The following is a 5,881-nucleotide window of genomic DNA, read 5'->3' as shown; positions in this document are numbered from 1 at the left end:
TTTTTTTTTTTTTAAAAAAAAAAAAAAAACTTTGGATGTGCAGCAAAGCTTCTGTCACTAAAGGCCAACTCCAGCATTTCTTACAAAATATCCAGAAAAGCCCCACTTAGCTCTACAAGATATTTTCAGGCATGCTGCTTCTTGGATTTGAACACATCTTTTCTATCCCAGCCACCTACTCCAACATCCGAAACAGTCCATTACCCTGCAGATTGAGGCAGCTACTTTGATCAAAAGGTGAAAATCTCAGCTTAGCTCAGAGCTTTGAAAAAGAACAAGAGGAAAAAAARTGCAAGCACCGAGGGAGGCTTTGGCACTCCTTTCCCCCGCTGTCAGTCGGAGCTACTGGCTCTGGTTGCCGTTGGGTTTGGGTGCCCTGCGCAGCGAATGATCTGTTCTCCCTCTGCTGAGCAACCCAAGCACTACAGAGCTCAACAAAGCCACCTTGCAGCAAAAGGTCCTCAAGTCACATCAGTRCTTCGAGGGAGCGAACTTTAGTTCTCAGACTAACACCAGAAAAAGGAAACAACTGCAGAGCTCTCACCTGACCACAGATATGTGWACCAAGGCAGGTCTTAGTTGCCAGCTGCAGTACCTTAACTCATGATTGARCAGAGGTTTGCAGACCAGTACAGAACCTGAATATCAGTAAGTTGAGCTGCTGCAAGTCTCTGTGGTACAAGTACCAACTCATGTTTTCCACTGTGTTGAAACTGATACATCAGCTGGTCACCAAACCTCCACAGAGAGCAGGAAAGAACTGCCCAGTCCTGACCGCCACATTTCGAAAAAAGAAACTAGCCTGTTTTATTGCTCATATGTCTTCCACATGAGGAACAGGTAAAACACTGTATCAATACCTCAGCTTCAAGGGTGATCCTAACAGCTCTCAGCTCATCCCAGCAGCAAGCACGTGGTCACAGCAATGCTCTCCTGCTTTCACGTGGTTCTCAGGTGTCCAATCTGACAAACCCAAGCATTTCTCCAGGAACAGGAGAAGCAACAGTGGGAATATTCTGCATCCAAAGACAAATATTTCAGTGTTTTGATACCATTAGGAAAACTCACATGACACAGTGTTAGAGCCTGGCTGACAGTTCTGRCCAGGTCCACACCAAAAGAAAGCATGGAAGCACCAAAGTGTATGAAGCACAGGTGAATATCTCCCACCTCAGAGCCTTCCTGAAACACCATCACCTGGTATTTCGGGCTGAAGGAGGAAGGACTGAGACAGCATAGGTAAGCTCTGCAGTAGAGAAGTTTGCTCTTTTTATCCTCTGATCACATATTCTGAAAAAGCAACCAGCTTACCAGTGTACAAACCACTAAATTCTGTGAGTTCTCTGGGCAGCACCACATTCCTAAAATATCACTATATTAAAAAAAGTCACCATGCTCATATCAGATTCACAGGCTAAATGGAGTGTGATGCTGAAATTTTACAAAGTTTTCTTCTCCATGAGGAACCAGCTGTCCTTCCTTGTTGAGCACAGGAGCAGCTAATGACCCTAGTGCTCTATGCTTAGTGAAAAGTAAGATCCATGGTTTTTAAAGGCTACAAATCATCCTTTTCACTAGCTGTGACCAAATTCAACAAAACAGCAGTTAAAAATAAGTCATAAATCAAGAAGGTTAAGGGGAAACAAGACTGACACCTGAATGACACGATTGCAAGTATGACCTAATGCCTACCACAGTTATTGGAATTCTTCTAAATGATTTCAAAACTTGTCACCCAAAGGGGTAACTAGTCAGATAGAAATCACATTCAGTTTAGCTGTAATTGAGAGCAGCTGATCAAGGCAGAGAAGAAGAACGTGCATAATTCACTGGGAAAACGCACAGAGACACATGCACAGTTGTTCCTGCACCAGCCCTCGATCAGCTGGCCAGGCAAAGCTTCCTGGAGACACAAGGTTCTTGTTTCTTTTCAATACTTAACTCCAAACAGAAGAAAATACTAAATTTTACATAGGATCCATCTCAGACTCACGGGAGAGGGAAGAAGAATTGTAGCTAAGGCCTATGATTTTTTTATTATTATTTTAAAATGAATTATARTTACTTACTGCGTTTAGTAACTTACTGCCCCCAAAAAAGTTAACAACATGTTTTCTAACTAATCCAGGCATGTTCAGAAATATTCTCCTATTAAAATCAAYGACAGACAAGCTGTTAGCTGCATGTAGCACTGAAAGGTTGCAGATGAAAAAGTTCATCAGCACTCATTCTGGATACAAAAATTCAAACATCTTCAGTTACCTCATAAATCAAAGTTTGTCATTAAGCAACACCTAAAGTGCTATCTCTTGCCAAAGCCTCTGCAAAAGCATCAAGGTAGCTTGTTAATTATTTTTTGACAGTCACTCAGGAAACATTTCTCAGGCAAAGAACTGCGGCCTAGTGGGGATTCTGCCTTTTTAAGTAACTTGGGGCTGAGAGTATCAACTCTGGGAACAGGGAAAGGACACACAACCACTGGCAACCAAACGGCTTTGGATGGTGATGGTGTACATGAGCTTTTAGGCTAAGATGCTTTCCACTTCGAGCACYCCTGAGGGACTTGATGTAAACAGATAACAGAGCCAAAGATCCTCACAAATGAAATAAAAGCAGAAGTAGACAACAYGGAAAGTTAATTTTTCACCTGGAGCACTGCAGTGTTAGAAGAGTGCCCTGGAGGTTTTAATCAATGCAAGTGAATCTTTTATAGTTCTCTCCAGCATTCCCAAAATACRTCAATGAGATGCCAGTACTTTTTCAGCATAGACTGACCATTTCTCAATTAGCTTGAGTTAAAATCACTATCAAGGGAGCTACAAAAATTCATTATGACTTCCCCCAAAAAATCACAAGAAGCAGCAGGATAACTTTATGAGGCACGGCAGGTTTTCAGAAAAACTATTTACTCCATTTATTTTTCAGAACAATTAGAAGAAAGTGAAGATTAGTCGAAGCAGACTTCACCAGTGCACAAAGATACCTGCTGCTACCTTAGCCCTCAAGGGCAGAACATTTTTAAAAAGGCAGGACACCACCCAACACTCCAGCTATCTAAAAGCATTTCCAGACGCAGAACCTCTTTTCCAGTGCGGGACACACACCCACTTGCCCATCTGCTTCATCACAGACAGTTCAAAGCCTTCAAGCAACTCTTAATGCACTCTCTTTAATAACCTACCACATAAGGGATATGCACATGCATATTGTGTCAACACACGTCCCGTTAAGTAAAGAGCTACAGACCGTATTATATAACATGCTTTTAGATAATTATAAACACCTGGATGAAAGACCCTGTCTGTCTGAAAGTCTGCRTGCAAACAAACTCTTGGCCAAATGAAATGTAAGCTAAGAGCTTTCTAAACTCACGAGACAATTTACAATTCCACCTTCAACTGAAATTTGAACAATCTATTTCTCTGTAAGCAATTAAAAACCCCTCTCTCCTTAATTTCCTCTGTGCAATACTCAGTTTCAGTGTGCAGAAGAAAAGAGCTGTCACTTTTTAAGTTTTAAAACCTGCAAGCAAAATTACCTCTCATTTACCTGCAAAAGCACAGAAACACTAATGGAAATCATTAGAGGAATAAGATTCCTAATTATCAAAGCAAAACTTTTAAAGTTTCCAGAAGGCACAACAAGCACAGAGTCCACATCTCCCCGATGAATTTCAAAAGAATTTCAAAATTTCATAAGAATTTCAAAAGATAAAGGCATCTTTCCAGTGACAGCCAGAATATTGGAACAACTCTATTTATGCTAATCAATGAGTTTAGAAACGAAGTTCAGGTACCGGATTACTGAGAGGTGATGCTCTCAAGAGACTCCTTACAATAAGGGATCTTGACTGGCTCGTATCAGAATGATGTCTCTTACCTGTCATTTATCAGTATCACTTTGTCTCAAACTGGGATTCAAAACAGAGCTCTTTCTCCCCCCCCCCCAAAAAAAAAGTAAGAAAAAAGTTAGATAAGTTAGATATACAGGACACACAAATCAGGATATAAATACAGGATATAAAACACTCTAAGTCAATGGAACCATGTTAATTTATATAAAATGAAACATAACCAAGACTTCTCGCCTTTGAGATAGTATTGGAAAGGGAAGGATTATGGTTGTTTATAGAAGATGCCAGTCTTCACAGCACAGGACACGAGAGCTCATTCTCGCGCCTCTATAATGTCAYGGAACAAACGCATCTGGTAGCAGAAGGAACACTCAGCTCAGCAAACTAATGTAGTAAYGTCGCTGGCTGACCTATTCTGCCCATCACGCAACGGAGCTGTTCATTTTTCTTCTCAGCGAGACACTATGCAAGTGCCGATTTAATGGTTCATTTATCAACCCCTCTGAATATTAAGCAATTCATTTTGACTTAATTTGAACAATTCAATTTCACCCATCCTTTATCCCCTTGAAAAATACGAGTTGCTATCTAGGGAAAAGCTGTTTCCAAAAGTTGATTTAATGAGAAGTACTCAGGTCTATGGGTTTTATACCCTTTTATAGCCTTAGAAATACACATACATACACACAAACTTCTTGTTTTTTGCCTTTTTACACACCACACATTAAATTCACAAATGATAAAGCAAAAATATTTCAATGTGCATTCTTAATGCTGCAGACTGAAATGTATCTTCTGCAATATTAGCTATCCTTTAAGACGACCACCAGAAAATTAAGTGCATTGTCAATACAACCAACAAGGCTCTGAAATTCTGTGGTTCACAAGCAAAGGAGCTTCTCATTGAAAATCCATTACTTTCCCTAGAAAGTTTTTGTTAATGGATACATTTTCCTGACAGGATGAAAAGAAAAAAAATCAATGTAGAATATATGCTCTAACCGTTCATTCCAAGAGCATCTCAGTAGCTCTGAAGTTTGTCATCGTGGCTAAACAACGCGCGTGACGAAGCCACGAGCCCGGCTCCAGAGCATCCCTCCAGGTCCCGGAGCCAGCACCACTGCCCGGCACGGGGAGGCAGCGGCCGTGSCCCTGCCCGCACCGCGCCGGACCACCGCCGAGCTCAGCCCGGAGCCCAGCAGCGAGGCTCGCCGGAGGGGACGTCGCTTCGCTCCCCAGCGCAGCTCGCACTGCCGCACCTGTTGGTCACCACCGTTACTCCAGCACCTGCGCCTGGCTTGAAGCAGCCCGGCTGCCTTCCCCTCGCCCAGCTGGCCAGCGGGGCTTCCCCACTGCCGAGGATTTCGGATGCTGCTATTTTACCTGCTCCTGAAGTGCTAAATCCCTCTCTCAGTAGCACGCACTCAGCAGGCAGGGGCCGCCTGCGGCCAGCTCCATCCTGCCAGGCTCCGCTCCCCCGCGCCCCGACGTGTAGGTAGCAGCACCGCGCTCCAGCCCCGCGGCTGGCGCAGGTCCCTCCCCCGAGGGACAGGTCTTCCCCGAGGTCCCTCCGACACGGCACCAACCGGGCGGCCAAGGGCGCTCCGCAAGCGCATCCGCCTGCAAAGCTCAGCCGAGCCCGCCTGGGAGAAAAGCAGCATCGCCTCGATGCAAAAAGCCACTTTTCTCCTCGAAACGCAAACAAGGAGACGCCGCCTGCAGCCACGGCGCTCAGCGGGCGCCGAGCGAGGGGGGATCGCTACGGAAAGCGCCTGCGGGAAGGGGGAATCGCCCCAGGCGCTGTCGCTCCCCGCGAAGGGAGCGCCCAGCCCCGGCGGGGAGCGCAGGAACTCCGCCACGTCCGGCAGCCGAGCGAGGCGCCCGGCCCCGGCGCTCGGCGCTGCACTCACCTCTCCTCGGCGGGGCGGGCGCGGGGCGCGGCAGGCTCGGCCCGCTCAGGAGATCATGCCGCGGCCGGGAGCGCGCAGCGCGGGGCCGGCGGCGGAGCGGCTCGTCCGGCAGCGGGGC

General features: G+C 45.6%; 1 protein-coding gene across 2 annotated transcripts in view; it reads right to left on the bottom strand.

The window, feature by feature from the left end:
* Window positions 1-5,881, bottom strand: part of SGCD (sarcoglycan delta) — a 359,722-nt gene that overhangs the window by 350,529 nt on the left and 3,312 nt on the right. The window contains exon 1 of one of the 2 annotated variants that reach the window (XM_085317945.1): window positions 5,764-5,852. The exons of the other annotated variant lie outside the window; for it this stretch is intronic. The gene's annotated coding sequence lies outside the window, so the exon portion shown is untranslated. Of the gene's footprint in view, window positions 1-5,763; window positions 5,853-5,881 lie in introns of those variants that run through there. 2 annotated transcript variants of the gene reach the window in all.

The sequence above is a fragment of the Rhea americana genome, unplaced genomic scaffold, assembly GCF_003343005.1.
Source record: "Rhea americana isolate MKP2758 unplaced genomic scaffold, rheAme1 scaffold_51, whole genome shotgun sequence".
Taxonomy (NCBI): domain Eukaryota; kingdom Metazoa; phylum Chordata; class Aves; order Rheiformes; family Rheidae; genus Rhea; species Rhea americana.
The sequence above is the reverse complement of the archived record's forward strand: the minus strand, read 5'-3'. Positions and strand labels throughout refer to the sequence as shown.